Source organism: Cyprinus carpio, unplaced genomic scaffold (genome assembly GCF_018340385.1).
Source record: "Cyprinus carpio isolate SPL01 unplaced genomic scaffold, ASM1834038v1 S000006482, whole genome shotgun sequence".
In the NCBI taxonomy this organism is placed as follows: domain Eukaryota; kingdom Metazoa; phylum Chordata; class Actinopteri; order Cypriniformes; family Cyprinidae; genus Cyprinus; species Cyprinus carpio.
In genome coordinates this window covers 490709-507817 of record NW_024879157.1, presented here as the reverse complement: position 1 = coordinate 507817, position 17109 = coordinate 490709, and the positions used below count along the sequence as shown (strand labels likewise).

The 17109-nt window shown below is 41.9% G+C and overlaps 1 pseudogene; it reads left to right on the top strand.

Annotated features, from left to right (window-relative positions):
- The window catches only part of LOC109083297, a 70024-nt pseudogene that overhangs the window by 38128 nt on the left and 14787 nt on the right, over positions 1-17109 (top strand).

Below are 17109 nucleotides of genomic sequence, written 5' to 3'. Positions count from 1 at the left end.
GCCGATGCGGAGTAACACATAGCTGCGTCAATCGCCATAGACATAAACTTGGAGAGGTAGCTCCGGTTAGAATGTTCTGTTCTGCGTGCAGTTCTTTTGAATTAAATTATTATAATCTTAATTCAAGTGATGAAGGATTCTGAAAGTCTGACTGTAATCAGTGTTGAGTCCTACTTACTGTAAGGTTAACCCTGCGTGCTTTAAATGCTTCAAAAGGATTGTTTAAATGATTTAGAAAAGTAATCAAATGTAATCAGTTACTTTACTTTAATAAAGTAATTAAAATAGTTACACTACTTATTACATTTTAAATAGGGTAACTTGTAAACTGTAACCTATTACATTTCCAAGTAACCTTCCCAACACTGAAAATGAGCAATACATTTGTTATAGTATTTATTCATTTTTTAGTTATTTAAATACTACTGTTTATTGTTAGTTCATGTTAGTTTAGACTTTAAATATATTACAGAAACAATTTTTGTATTTGTAGTAAATGTTAAAATGAACACTAAGATTAAAGTATTTTTTTATTGTTAGCTACTGACAGTGTTAACTAGTGTTAACAAATGGAACCTATTGTAAAGTGTTAGCTAAATTATTTTTACTTTAATTTACATTCCTTTATGCCTTTACATTATCCTGTATGTTTCTACAGGGGACACAAGAGAATGCTAAGTCATTTTATCAGTAGATCTGCATGGATCAGAAGAAAAAAATCTCCATTGCTCACAATATCAATAAGTGTAGAAACCATTGAGATCTCATTTGTGATTTTCTTTCCTGCCCCGGGCAGGCTCCTTCCCTGGAACATTTTGTGTCGCCTTCAGTCAGCTGACTGAATGATTGAGCGGTGAAATTGAGCTGAAACACTAGCTGCACGGTTGAAAAAACTCAGCAAGCTACACCGTTCATCCTGTTGACATTGTGACAGGTGAAACTCTGGTGAAAAGTCCTGTTCACTTTGCATTTTTCAGATGCATGTGCAGTTTTGCCACTTGTCCCCAGAAATCTGATTCATGCAGTAAAGTGGTAAATGGGCTCTGTGCATGACGCATTCAGACATACAATGACAACAGAGTGAAGCTCTTTTCAATAAATTAAAAGCCTTTCACACATGCACATCATCCATCATCAGAGAACTGCAAGCAATCTCTCTCTTGTGTAGACAGCCTTTATCTGTAGATCTTTTTGTAAAAATTTAAAATTCATTCTGAACATTAAGTTAAATAGTTTTAATTTTGCTGTGTACTTGTTTTATTAACTTATTTATTGAATCCTCATCTTTAGACACCCAAAAACTTTTTGCTGTCGGTCTTTTGTTTGTTTTTTCAATGTTTTGGGTTAGTCCTGTTAAGTCTGGTTTGTTGAAAGCCCCCATTGGGCTTTGGGGTTTAGTCTTTTTTCCCTTTTTTGGTTGTTTGGGTAGTCTTGTTTAACATAGATTTTGTGGTTGTTTTGTTTATCATTTGTGGTGTTGGTCTCTTTTTGGGATAACTGTTTTGGTTTGTTTTACATATGTGGGAGATTGCTGTTAGTGTTAGGGTGGTTTCCTTACAGTGGTTCAGGTTGTACAAAACTGTACATTTCTTGTCCATTACCACCCACTGCTACTTATACCAACAATGGAAATAAGTGCAGTTAGAATAACCAAATATGTGGGAGAGCGTTGCTATTATGTGACTATATTGTTTGCAATAGGTTAGGCGCAACAAGTTTTTTTTGCAATCGTTAATCGGTCGTTATTTTTGTTTAAATGTAAATCGGTTTATGTACTTTTTTTAGTTTGCCTTTTTTTCCCCAAGTAAATTATTAACAAGGGTCTTTATCATTCAACATAGACTTTTTTGAATTTAACCATTTTGCATTGTCATATCCTCATCAAAAACATACCTGGAGTTGTTTTTTATTATGTGTTGGCTATCCTTTGTCAAACTCTTCTGCAATCAAAACACTGACCCATACATACTCTAGCAAATTTCACAAGGGAGGTTTCAAATAATGTTTCCACCATGGCAGTCCTTAGGGCCCCAAAAAAGTAATTTAACATCGAAAAAAAGCTTTTTAAGGAATCTTTTCAGAACATATTTTCACGAAGAATAAGAATAAAACAGAATAAAATTGCAGTAAATTGCATTTTATTATTAATTTCCTGTAAACACACAGCTTATCCCTGGGAAACAGCTTTATAGCTTATGCTGTGAAATTGTAAACAATCCTTCGAATAAAGTGCCAATGGGATGAAACCTGAATGGAACTCACATTTTAAAGTAAAAATTTAAAGTAAAATCCATCAGAAGGTTGTCCAGAAAAAAAATTGGACACACAAAAAACCTGCTTGTGAAAAAGAGCAGTGAATACTTAGAAAAAGTGCATTTCAAATACATTTAAACATTAACCTCTCTCATTCAGTCCTGTAATTAGGCTGCAAGACTGAATTATGAACTGGTAACGACTCAAAGCTTTAAATGTTAATTGTTAAAAGCAATGTTATCAGCTTTTACGACTAAGCATTTGCAAACAACTTTTGTACTGCAGAATCTGCACAAATAAAGTCTTTGCACACTGTGATTGTCATCGGATTTAAATATGTAGTGGTCCTTTAACAGTGCAAAAATTCAAAAATGTAATAAAGCGATGGAAAATGTTAAACAAAACAGCTTATGCCTGAACTGACATAATTCGACTACCTGTGGGAAATGATGCAGAACACTATTCACTCATTATTAGAGAAAAAGCTTTCCATTGCAGTGCAAAAGGTCAACATGTCAAATGTTGAGGGCTTGAAACTTGCTCTCTTTTTAGAGGATATGTTTCCTGCCGCGAAGAAAACAGCCGCGGTTTACAGGTTACTCTTCTTTTTTGGGAAACAAAGTAAGTGCTCCCACACTTTGAATGACTTAAGTTCGATTAGTTTTATCTTCAACTTTTTTTTTCTTTTTCTTTCTCGAGCTTACTCCACTGCAGCCTGCCTCACCACATCACGCTGAATGCTGCAGGCAGGACGCTGTCGCGGGGAAGCTTGCATTGACATAAACAGGCCAACTATTGGCTATTCGCTGCTACTCCTGCTTTGTACTGGCTGAGTAAAACCTCGGTGGCTCATTACTGCCACTTTGGTCACCGCCAGATTCAAAATATGCACGAAATGAGCAGCTTCGGCAAATAAAAATTATTTAGCAGCAGAATCGATTACTAAGTGGTTGACAACTATTTTAATAATCGATTTTAATCGATTAAATCGATTAGTTGTTTCAGCTCTACAATAGGTATAATTTTAATGTTAAAATGTTGAATTGAGAGTAGTTAGCACATCATTTATAATAAAAAATGGTTTAATCAGAATCAGAAAGAGTGCTGTAGCAGAGTGCTGTAGCACCGCCAGACGGCTAACAGTTCAAAGAGGAAAGTGTGCGAATGAGGGGTCCAAAGTGATTTTGCCAGCTCTTTTACTCTGGATGAGTGCAGCTCTTGTAGAGTCGTGGAGGGTTGTGCCAGTGGATTTGCTTTCAGCAGTCCGGACTATCCATTGAAGTCTTCTGAGGTCAGTTTTGGTAGCTGAGCTGAACCAGACAGTTAATGAAGTGCAGAGGACGGATTCAATGACTGCAGAGTAGAACTGTATCAGCAGCTCCTGTGGCAGCTGAACTTCCCTCAGCTGGCGAAGGGGAGTACAACCTTTGCTGGGCCTTTTCAAATGGAGTCAATGTGGATTGTCCCACTTCAGGTTCTGAGAGAGATGGTGGTGCCCAGGAACCTGTTTAATAACAGTATTTCATTATGGTTACACTTGAATTGGTTACAAAATAGATGAAGGATGGTAAAACATAAATAGTTAATAGGACCCAGCAGGTATGTAAAATGTAGCAAAAGAAAAGAGAGGATCACCAGCCAAGAAAAAGAGACAGAGGTAACAGTTACAATCTTATTTTATCCCTTGCTTGACCGTATTGACTAAAAACCAAATATGAGACATTCAAACAAACAAACAAATCAAATTACAGCTTTCCCCACCGTAACAAAAGGTGTGACAATTAGCAAACTACAAATGTATACCCATGTTGGCCTACAGGCCTTGATCACAGTCAGCACTTCTGTGTCTTCAGGAATTTCAAATGGCCCTTTTATTATGGAGGATAGGTCTAGAAAGTCTTTGACAATTTTTGGCCCTACATTGGTCAGTCTTGTTTTATCAGAGATCAGTCTTGGGTAGTTGTTGGTCATTGTTGATTAGTGTTGGTCAGTCTTGTTTAATCATAGATTTTAGTTGATTTTAGTTGCTGCATATTGTCGCTGGTCAGCCTTGTTTAATCATAGATTGTTGTTATTAGTCTTTAAAATCTTTGGTTATTGTTGGTCAGTGTTGTCTAAATATAGTTCCTCTTCAGGAACTCGAGCTGCGTCGAACGCTATGGGGAACGCCCTCTGCGCGTGACTACTCTCTGAATCACATGTGTAATCAGCCCAATGGCAAGGCAAGACATCATAGGCGGGGTGATGTCATCGACCAGGAAGCTTAAAAAGCATGTGCCGGGCTTTAGCCCTTCTTTCCATTTCAGCAAGCGCCTGTGTGTTGTCAGTCAATCTGTGTTGTGAGTCTTATTTACTATTGTCTGTCCAGTTACACAACCATAATAAGTCTCCATCATGCCCAAGGCAAAAGAGAAAACAGAAATATAAAGAGGAGGGGGAGACGAAGTTGCACTATAGATTGTGTGTTCCTCCCCTGCCCACGCTACATCACAAGCCGGTATACACACACAGTCTATGCGGGCTTGCTTAACGGGGGTGGCTTAGCATGCAGAGTCGCTTCCTCGAGGGGGCCTCACTGCCCGCGATTGTGAGCATCTCCCACTTCATCTGCTTTCGTTCCCCGGAAGGCTCTCCTTGAGGAGGGAGCCTTCGCCAGCCGCTTCTAATGGTGTTGGTACTGCTTCTATGCCGAGGCAGAGCCGCAGCTGCATTCGTAGGGTTTGCAGTTAGATCTGCTGGAGGGAATGGAGACGGGCACGTCCCTATCTTCTTCCTCACCCACCAGATCTGCTCCATCTCTGGGTTCGAAGCCTGCACTTCGGCTACTACCCCTCCGGGGTGAGGGCTCTGGCTGGCTCGCCCTGTCTTCCTCCTCCGAGGTTGATGTGGAGAGATCGACGAGGTCTCGCTTCCCCCATCGCCCCCCAGCACGAGAGCTGTTGGAGGTGGTAACTCGCTGCAGCCAATTAAAGATCGATTGGCCCGGCTGAGAGTCAAGCTGAACCGCGAGCTTAAGCAGGCTTGATAAACACTTCCTGTGGTCAAGGCCACAACCTCCATCCCGGAGCCTGCCAATATTGAGTACTTCCGCTCGCCTTGCACTCTCACCCCGCAGACCTTTATGTGAAGTGTCTGGATGCTGCTGTGGTTCCACTACGACTGCAGGGCATTCGCATACTAAATTATATCGACAATTGGTTGATTTTAGCTCAGTCGGAGCAGATGACGGTTCAACATCGAGAGATGTCGCTCTGGCCCACATGGGGGAGCTGGCTTTGAGACTGAACGTCCAAGAAAAGAGTACTTTCTCCATTACAGAGAACCACTTGTATCTAGGCATGGTGTGGATTCACCACAATGTGCAGGCACATCTGTCCCCCTGCTCGTATCGAGTCGATCCTCACATCAGTCAAGAGAGTCAGCAAAGGCCAGTCACTCACTGTAAAGCAGTTTCAGAGAGATTATTAGGGTCTAATGGCAGCTGCATCCAATGTGATACCCTTTGGCCTGCTGTACATGAGACCCCTACAGTGGTGGCTCAAGACCAGCGGAATCCACTCGAACTATCAAGGTCATGCGACGATGCCTCCATGCCTCAGACATGTGGAAGAAACCCTTGGTTCTTGAATCAGGAATGTGGAGTGGTTCAGTGGAGTTGTCACATCTGACATGGCATATCAATCTGTCTGGAGATGCTGGCTGTGTATCGAAAGCATTGGAAACACTTCCTCCCAGACCTGAGAGATCAACATGTGTTGAGTGTAGCGCACGGACAAAACAGCCTGACCACCAGGGAGGTCTGGCGTTTGGACCACTGTACAAGGACAAACTCCTCTCACTCAGAGCAGTATATTATTCCTGGACATCTCAATTTTAGGAGGCAGAATCCTGTCGAGAATGGGCCAAGCCCGGGAATGGATGCTTCACCCGACGGTGTGTGAAGAGTCGGAGCATATTTGGCCAGGTTCAGGTGGACCTCTTTGGCGACAGGAGACATGCAATGTCCACTCGGTTCTCTGTATTCATCCAGCTCCTCTGGGCCCTGGGACGCTATGGTACAGATTGGCCGAGGCATCGTCTGGCATGCTTTTCCACGTGCTCTGCTACAGGAGTTATGGCGGAGAGACGCAGGGAAAGGGGTTCGGTGTATTAGTAAGCCCGTTCTGGCCGGGCCAATATGTTATCGATATGATTTTGCTCCTCGGACCAGCTCATGGGAGATTCCAGTCAGGAGAGATTACTCTCAAAGGTGCAGGATACGTAATTCACCCCCGCTCGGAGTTGGGAAACTGTGGAAGTGTGGCTCCTAAGGGAGCACAGCTCATAGCATCCGGGCTCTCAACCGAGGCTGTTGAGACCATCCTCCAATCCAGAGCTCCCTCAATCGTAGGAAACTGTATGCCATGAAATGGAAACTCTTCACCTCATGGGGCAGAGACCGCCAGAAGCTTAACCCAGCTAACTGCCCAGTTGTTACAGTTCTTGAGTTTTTCAAGCCAGGTTCTCTGCAGGGCTGACCCACTCAACCCTAAAAGTTTACGTGGTGGCCATTGCAACCTACCATATCCCCCTCGGTGGCCAGTCAGTGGGTAGACACCCCTAGTGACACATTTCCCTCCAAGATTAGCTGAGGCTGAGACCTCCAGAACGCCTCCCGCGGTTCCCCCTGGGACTTGGTTGTGGTGTTAGAGGCTCTCTGTAAACTCCCATTCAAGCTTCTAACCAGGAGAGATATCAGGACTCACATTTATCTGACTGTAAAGACGGCTTTGTTGCAGGCTATTACATCTCTAAAGAGAGTTGAGACCTTCAGGCCTTCTAAAAAAGCATTTTTTATACCCCTCAGCCGGTTATACTCCAAAGGTTCCCCTCCACCGCACTACAACCAATAGTGCTGCAGACCTTCTGTCCTCCTCCTCCCTTCTGGAACTCCTGACCAGAAGAAGCTTAATTGTATGTGTGTCCAGTTCGAAGGCTGGATTACATACGCCCACAGAGCTGCTTACATGTGGGGGAGAAGGACGGACCAACTGCTCATGTGCTACGTGTCCTCTTCCGGGAAAGGGGTCTTACCCACAACTAAGCAAACCCCTCAGCCGGGTAGGATAGTTAAGGCTTACATCAGCCTGGCTTATGAGTCCTCTGACCTCCCTGGCCGATGGGAGTCAAGGCTCACTCCACTCGAGGGGTATGGCGCCTCCAAGACCTTCTTAGCAGGAGTGTGGATACAAGACATCCACACCCTCCACCTTTGTGAGATTCTATGGCCTAGATATGCGAGCCACTCTGGGATCTTCTGTTCTCTTGCCTTAGCTGTGCTCTTCGGATACACATTAGGCAGGGATGTGGAAGTTCTGGCAGCATGCATGGGCACCTTGTTCCCCTCGAGGAACCAATGATTACATATGTAACATGATACGATTTTTGTCATTGTATACTCATTGGTTGTTGTTAGTCAATCTTTTCTATTCATGGATTGTTGCTGGTTATTTTTGTTTTGTCATTGGTGGTTGTTGTTCAGTCTTGTTTAGTAATTGCCCAGAACATATCACTATATGTCTGCAAGATGTCTCGTTAAAGATCTCTTCATCTGGTGTAAATAATGTAAACTCTAATGTAAATATGTTTAGTAATTGGTTGTTGTTAGCTCAGTCTTGTTTAGTCATAGATTGTAGTTTGTTATTCTTGTTTAGTCATTTGTTGCTGTTCATTTAATCTTGTTATACAGCATCTTATATCCCTACAGTATATTTATATAGCCTCTACATTGCCTTTGATTATTAAGTGTACATTTTGTTCTTTTCTGACTGAATTTTGAGAGTCTTTTATGTTTAGGTACTTGGTCAAGCCTTTGTCTATCTAGTCAAGTTCTGCTTTTTTATGTTTTTTTTTGTTTACCACTTTATTATTCTCAACAACACTGCAACGCTGGTCTTCAGTTTTTATCATAACATCAGTTTGCTATACAAACACTGGAATGTGTGGACATAACTTGAGGGAATTTAGAGGCATAAAATCCTCAAATAATGTTAAAAAACAGAGAGAAAAACTGTTTCTGCAACATTTTGTGCTTTTGAGATGTGTTGCAGCCTAGGCTGTTTGATGAATTAACTTTCACAAAGAAGTTATAATGTGCTTTGCTGGTGTGCACAAGAATGTCTTTTTGTTGCTGTTGTTAGTGATGTTTGCCACCAAATGGTACTCCTACTTTTTACATAATTATCGGCCCTGTTGAAGCCATTAAGCTTTTGCAACAAATGCAAAGATGATTATAGTTGTAATTAGCTTTATGAGAGTAGTGAGCGGCAGAGAGAGATTACACGCTCCATTCAAAAAACACATTCTGGTGAAAGATTCCTAAAGGCCATGCTTGTTTCAAAAAAAGCATGTGGATTCCCAAGAGTCATTGAGAAGAGCTGTCATTCTCACTGAAGAACCTCCAAATGTGCAAGAAAAAAATTGTTGGCAGTATACAGTCCTCATAAGACAATTAGGCCATTAGAGAAAAACTGATGGACAGTCTTGACGGACGCTAAAGTTGTTTACAGTTTCTTAATGAGTATTCTGTTTTTCTTCAGAATAAATTTCATTGTTTACATTATGACTTTGGAAACATGTCATCAAAAAAATGAATTTGAAAAAAAAAAATGAAATGAACTAGTGACTTTAGCTAGTTTTATAATGTTCACCAGTAGCCAAATAGCTAAGGCTAGTGTATAATAATGTTTATGATTAGCCAAATAGCGCTATTAGCCCAGGTCATAATATTTACCATGACTTGGCTATTGTAGCCAGTTTATAATGTTCACATCAATAGGCAACCATCGAAGGCTAGTTCATAATGTACATAATTGGCCAAATAGCTATTGTTGTTAGTTTTTACATAATGTTCACCAATAGCTAAAATGGCTAAGGCTAGTCTATAATGTTTATCATATTTCAGATTATTGCGAAGCTAGTTTAGAAATGTTCACCAATAATAGATATTTTGGCTAGTTTACACTACTCACTAGCTATTGCCTAAATAGCTGTTGGTGCTAGAAGTATGTTCATGTTGACTTTCAGTATATCAAATACCTGAAATCATCACTGTATACCATGTTGTAACTTCAGTACTTTTTGTAAGGGGCTGAACATGAAAATGAGTTTCACACCAATATATCGCTGAAGAGCAGATAGCATTCCAGAACTATTGTGTGTGCGACTTTAGAGCAGCTGTAGCCATGTTCTGTACTTACGTGTACATTAAACGCGAGACAGATGTAGCAGGTTCAGTAGCTGGTGTGTAAACAGGCCGGTGAGCTGCTCCCTCAGTGTGAGCAAGTGAGTCTGAGCAGATGGTATGCTATGGCAGCCAGAGAAGTGAAGTCACAGTGAACTTCAAGCAGCAGCTGCCCCTTTCATGCTGATATAGGACTCCTGCTGCTGAGTTTTTACATTCAAGGAAATCCGTACCACAAACGAGTAAAAAATGAGATTTTAGCCAGATTTCAGTATAATGTACACAACAGAGAGAGGTGGAGAGCAGGGAGACGGGGTGCACTTACCGACGGTGTGGATAAGTAAACCATAAAGAACATATTGAGGAACAGAATAAGTAAAAGCAGACATGAAAGAAACAATAGTGAGATGCGGTTTACGCTTTGTCAACATTGTTATGAACTGAGCCAAGGAGGTGGGATGGCATCTGTGACTAACTTGAAGTTTATGCATCAATGTACTGCAGTCCTTTCAATGTACTGTGTATTACACTGCTTTCGTGTAACAAAGATTTGAAGTGCACAAAATGCACGTCATTTGGACCCATGAGGATTCCTTCCTAAATGCTTATAATATTTTAGATAATAAGACTGATTGATGTGTTTTTTAAAGAAGCTGCTTCTGTTCCCCAGAGGAAAAATAATATAAAATGGTTAATTTTATTTCTTTAATTGTGACTACATCTCCACAATTGCAACTTTTTGTTTAAACCGTGAAATTTACTTCTTTGTGAATATTTACACATTGTAATTGTGGCTTCTTTTTGTTTCATAATTATTAAATGAGTATTGTATGAGTTCATAATAAGTCGCCACCAAATTGCTATAATGTGTTAGTTATGAATTAAAAAATGAACTGACATAAGAGTGTGTGATTTCTTATAAGTGCAGCTTTATTTTGTAACTTTGCCTTTGTATCTCTCACAATTTATTATTTTTCATTTATTATATTTGTTCTTTATTTCAGATGCTCATGTGCTTCATATCAAGTATAAGCCAGTTGTTCTGGAGTCCCCACAGCAATTTAGAATGCAATATTTATATATTATGTATGTATATGTGTATCTATATATATAATAAATTAAGTATACACAACACACACACACACATATGTATATGATAGTACATATATGAGTAACATCGTATCGTTGGTTGATCTGATTAGCAGTTTGTAATCCTCTATATATATATATATATATATATATATATATATATATATATATATATATATATATATCTATATATATATACACATTACACACACAGGTTGAAGTCACATAGTCGCGTAAAGTAAATGATAGTAGCGTTTGTTGATCTGATTAGCAGTTTCATTATATATATATAAACAGGGATAAAACTGCTAATACACCTGCTAATCAGATCAACAAGCGCATACTTCAACATTATAGTTATACTAGCCACTTAGCTACATATACAAATAATATAGCATAGAAATTCATTTATTTATTTGGTGGCATCTGTATACACAAACTAGAATTATCACCACAGGTTTGTTTCTCAGATAGCGATTCTAATGATGGCGTCACGGGTAGTAGGGAACATTTTTTAGCTTGGAAGCACCTTTTTAAGTAACTGATTGTCTGCAGTTTTTACGAGAATGTATTTTTACCACCCTGGTTTTACCATGCACAGTACAGCGGAACTCCTCCAGTGGTGTAGTTGGTATCATTTACACTCTTTTAAGGAGGCCGTTTCCATTTATCTCAGATACGGGGCCTGTGAGTCCCATTTACCGTCATGTGACCTCAAAGTCTCAGTCCTGTTATTATGGCTGAATGTAATTTTCTCCTCTCAGCACCCTAGGCTCTTAATGTGTCCCAGCTTCTCTCATGAAGCATCATACAGTAGTGTGAGCTTTAGGTAAGAAATGAGAGAAATGTGGGCCCAAGATTGTGTGCCTTCAAATAAATATAAGTGACTCCATGGTGTTAAGCTCTAGAAGATCATGCATGTCAAGATCACAGATAATCAATCCCCTGACAGTGGCTGACACAGAACTCCATCCCTCCTAGACAGGCGCCTGTGGGCCACTATCCGCCACCGGTATAACCTGTTGTCTTAATACAGAATGAGAAGAAAAAATAGGGCTAGATGAGCAGTCTGTAGTATGCTGCAATAACGATCCACTTCCAGTTATCATGCCTACATCTAAACCACATGAATAAACCCTAATTGAAATGTTTATTATGTTGGCTGTTTTTATATCTAGATCACTCACCTAAAGGATTATTAGAACACCTGTAATTTCTCATTAATGCAATTATCTAATCAACCAATCACATGGCAGTTGCTTCAATGGCATTTAAGGGGTGTGGTCCTGTCAGACCATCTCCTGACTCCAAACTGATGTCAGATGAAAGAAAAGGTGATTTAAGCAATTTTGAGCGTGGCATGGTTTGTTGGTGCAAGACGGGCCGGTCTGAGTATTTTCACAAATCTGCTCAGTTACTGGGATTTTCATGCACAACCATTTCTAGGGTTCCAAAGAATGGTGTGGAAAAGGTAAAAACATACAGTATGCGCAGTCCTGTGGGGCGAAAAAAGCCTTGTTGATTTCTATAGGTCAGAGGAGATGGGCCGACGGATTCAAGCTGATAGAAGAGCAAACTTTGACTGAAATAACCACGTGTTTACCAACAGAGGTATGCAAGCCCAAGCATTTGTGTGAAGCCACAACATGCACAAACCGTGAGTGCGGATGGGATACAACCAGCAAATACCCCAATACCTGTACCTGTCTCGGCCCACACCAGACACTCAGGCCCCACCGGTACCCTCATCTCCACTACAAATAGGGAAAGAGGCTTACAGTTTGCAATCAAGCCTCACCAAAATTGGGCAGTTGAAAGACTGGAAAAAAAATGCTGCCTGGTTCCTGCTGAGTCACGAGTTCTCTGTGAGACATTCAGATGGTACAGTCGGAATTTTGGCGGTAAACAGAATGAAGAACATGGCTCCCATCATGCCTTGTTCCCACTAGTGCAGCTGGGGGTGGTGTTGTTGTAATGTATGGGGGATGTTTTTCTTGGCACACTTTAGGGCCCCGTAGTGCCATTTGGGCATCGGTTAAAATGCCAACAGCATACCTGAGCATTGTTGTTCTTTTTCTGACCATGTCCATCCCTGTTATGAACCGCAGGTACCCCCATCCTCTGATGTCTTACTCCAGCAGGATAATGTACCAGGTCACAAAACTCGAAATCATTTAAATTGGTTTCTGAAACATGACAAGGAGTTCACTGTACTAAAAGGCCCCCAACAGTCACAAGATCTCAACCAATAGAGCACTTGTGGGATGTGGTGGAAAAACGGGAGCTTCGTGCAATGGATGTGCATCCCACAAATCTCCATCAACTGCACAAGATGCTATCCTATTAATATGGGCCAACATTTCTAAAGAATGCTTTCAGCACTTGTTTGAATCAATGCCACGTAGATTAAGCAGTTCTGAAGGCGAAAGGGGGTCAAACACCAGTGTTAGTATGGTGTTCCTAATATATCCTTTAGGTGAGTGTATATATGATTGATATATTATAGATATATTATATATTTTAGATATATATCTATATATGTATAGATAATATATATTAGATATGGTATGTATATATATAATATATATATATATCTAGATATATATGTTAATATCTATGTTATAGCTGCTATATAGTATATATATGTATATATATGTATAATAGATATAGTGTATATATATGGATATATATGTATATATATATATATTTATCTATAATATATATGGTATATATATATATATATTGCTGAAAATCGTCGTGTCTCTGAGCAACACACAGTTGTGTATATTTGATCTTGCAGCTGAATCTTGTTTACCTCATCCTTTTTGCCCTTTCCCTATCAGGCAGTGACTTTGCAGGCAGCACTTGCATATGACTGATTTCAAACAGACTTCTGAGCATAACAAAAAAATTCTGATTTACAACAAAACAGAGTGAGCTTTTGTAATAGCTAAATGAATAAGTGATTATAATTACTACAATACTAATTCTTCCTTGAAATTTAATCAAAAGTGGAAAAAAAGAAAAAAAAGTGGCCAAACAGACATTTACACACAAACTGACCACCAACCACACTTTTCACAAAGCCTTTTTAAATATTTTTAAATAATAAGCTCAACTGTCATGGAAGCAGAATGCCACAGAATAGTGGGATATCATAGGCACCAAAAGATTCATCTATGCTGCCTTCAAAATGGATCAGATCAATGTATCTCAGCAGAGAGGATGTGCGATGATCATGGGATTCAGATGTGCCTTGATTGTTGCCTTCCTTCCTATGTATGCTGCCTGCAGAGGTGGCATTTTTCAGATTTTTTTGAGCCCCTTCTCATGTTTTTTTTGTAAGGAATCAGCGTTGTTGAATGAATCGGTTTAAGTGAATGATCAGATTACTAATGATTCAGTTGCAGTTGCTTGCAATTTGAGTGAATCACAAGCTGAGTTAATAATTCAAATGACTCCCTAATAAAGATAAGCACTTGTTCCTGTCATGATTCTGCCCTCTTGTCCTTGATTTTCTTTGAGTCTTGAGGCAGGATCATGACAGACCCGTGTTTGTGTGCAAGGCAAGCACATGGCCTTGTCTTTGGGTAATGTGCTTGTGTTGTCTCGTTCCCTTGCCCCCCCCCCTTGTTATCCTTGTTTTGTCATTATTGCTTTAACTGTGTCACCTGTTATGTTATCATTAGTCTCCCTATTTCAATCCCCTTGTGTTCGCTGTCTGGTGGTGGTCATGGTTACAGTGTTGTCTGACCTTTGGATTGTATTTCTGTCGTGTGATATAACCAGAGTGAAGAGGTCTTTTTGTTTTACTGTGTGGATTTCAGTCAAGTCAGAGTCTGTGTTAAGGTTTGCCTTTTCCCTAGTCGTTTGTTTCCCCCTCGTGGTTTTGTTTTCCCTTTTGACAGTGTAAATAAAACCTTGTGTGTGTAGTGCATCATGTCTGCGCTTGAAGTTCATCCCCGCATTCCCCTGTGACAGAATGAACCACCGAAAATGAACCCAGCAGAACAGGATGTCCTCCCAACTCCAGAGACAATCAGAGTTCCGGGAACAATGCCTGGTTTCGTCGTCCCCCCCGACAAGAGGAGGGTCAACCTCCATTCTCGTCCCAGAGTGATGGACCCCTGAGGGAGTATGCCCGACTCTGGGAGAGTTTCTCCCAGGAGGAGCCGCAGGGTTCCTCCTCGAGGTCCCCACCTTCTGCGAGAGCTGCCTGTGATCTCAGAGGGTCGGGTCCTAGCCGTGGCAAAACACTGGGGGATCAGGCTCATCCCTCTTCAAATCCCGAGGCGATCTTCCGCACCTATCAGTCTCTGCAGGAAACGTGGGAGAGACGGGATCTCGTGGGAGTCTGTCTCGGAGTCCTCACGCAACGGAGTCAACCCTGCCTGAGAACTGGTCCTTCCACTACCAGTCACGGCTCCTGCTGAACCTCTCCCCAACCGATCACGAGATCCGGCTATTGCCTCTGCTCCGCGGCCAAGGAGAAAGAGGAGGAAGAGGGGTGCCCTCTGGTCCTTCGTCCCATCTCCCCCCCCTGAGTCCGCGATGGCTCCCCACCCTGCCACTGTAACCGAGAGCGTTGTTCCTGAGCCTCGCCGCTGTAAGCACAGTGTCCAGAGGTTGCTGAAGGGAAGGCTGTTCCGAAGACTGCGGGAGAGACTGTTGTTCCTGAAACTACCGCAGTGAAGGAGGTTTCCGAACCAGTAACCGAGAGAGCCGTATCTGAGTCTGCAGTTCGTAGAGCTGAGGAGAGAGCCGCGGCCGATTCTGCTGCTAAAGCAGTGTGTTACAGTCTGTTTCAGCTCGTCAGGGAGTGTGCCCTGTGTACCACTGCCTGCCAAGACCATGTCGGAGTATTTGTCACGCCTTGTCAAAATCCTAGAGGTTTCCTGTCAGACCTGTCTTTCCCCAGACCCTGTCCCCAAGTCTGCCGCAGGAGAGCGCTGACCCACAAGCTGGCCGCAGAGAGAGGCGTGACCCCAAGCTGGCCGCAGAGAGCGCTGACCCCAAACCGTTTTGCAGAGAGCGCTGACCCCAAGCCGGCTGCAGAGAGCTCTGTTCCAGAGTCAGCTTCTATCGACGCCGCTTCAGAGGCCGAGATGGCCGAGTGTCGATTCGGTGTGGGGAAGCATCGACTCTGGGTCGGTGCTTCTGTGACGCCCAGCACCTTTTTTCGCTCCACAGTTGCACGCTGTACCCCCTGTCACAGGGGGGTACAAACCCCGGGGAAGCCGTTTCTCCCCAAGTCCCTTCCCCACTCTACGCCAGCCAGACCTGCCCGCGCACCCCTCGTCCACTCGACCATCCCCCGTCAACCCTAAGACCTCCGCTCCACCAGATGCCACCATGGACTTCCCCCACGAACTTTGTTTGTCCCGCCTCCTCCCCTTCCTTGTGTTTGTTGTTTCTGATATGTCACCCGAACCCTGTCTTTGTGTATTCTTGTTTACCTTTATTGTTATTTGTCATGTTTTGTTGGTTTGTGTCTGTGTCTCAGTCAGTCATGTCTCCGCGTTTGATGTCCCCTTGAGGAGCGTCTGGAAGCCGCTCCTTAGGGAGGGGGTTCTGTCATGATTCTGCCCTCTTGTCCTTGATTTTCTTTAGTCTTGAGGCAGGATCTCAGGACAGACCCGTGTTTTGTGTGCAAGCACATGGCCTTGTCTTTGGGTCATGTGCGTGTGTTGTCTCGGTCCCTTGCCCCGCCCCCTTGTTATCCTCGTTTTGTCATTATTGCTTTACCTGTGTCACCTGTTAGTGTATCATTAGTCTCCCTATTTCAATCCCCTTGTGTTTGCGGTCTGGTGTGGTTCATTGTTACACATTGTCTGACCTTTGGATTGTATTTCTGTCGGCTGTGATAACCAGAGTGAAGAGTCTTTTTGTGTTTACTGTGTGATTTCAGTCAAGTCAGAGTCTTGTTAAGTGTTTGTCTTTTTCCCTAGTCGTTGTTTTCCCCCCTCGTGGGTTTTGTTTTCCCCTGTTGTCAGTAAATAAACCAGTTGTGTTTGTAGTGCATCCTGTCTGCGCTTGAGTTCATCCCCGTGACAGTTACCTTCTAGTAATGATGTATACCTGGGAAAAAAAAAAAAAAACAAAAACATTGAAAAAGCGCTCAGATAATACACAACTGACACTCTGTCTGGAACAAACACAGACAAGTGAAGTTTGAGTGAGACATTCTAGCAGAGTGTGTGGTGTTTGTGTGTTGATAGCAGTTTGTAATTAGCCTTAGACTATCTCAGTCACAAAACTGTGCAAAATGTGACACAAAAACAGCAAGTGCATTTTCACACTACTGTGTAGATTGGTTACAAGAAAAGCTACACTACAAGAACAGCTGAGCTGGTGTCACACTTTAAAAAAAATGTAAAAATTAGCAGCATTGATACTTTTAGTTCTTCCCCAACAACAACACTAGTTTGAAGAGAGATGTATACATAATGGATATGTGATATATCCTCTGGTTAACATGATCCCTCACCTTGTTTTGCTCTCTTCTCTGTTTCTCCGCTGTGCTTACTGTTATTTTTCAATCTGAA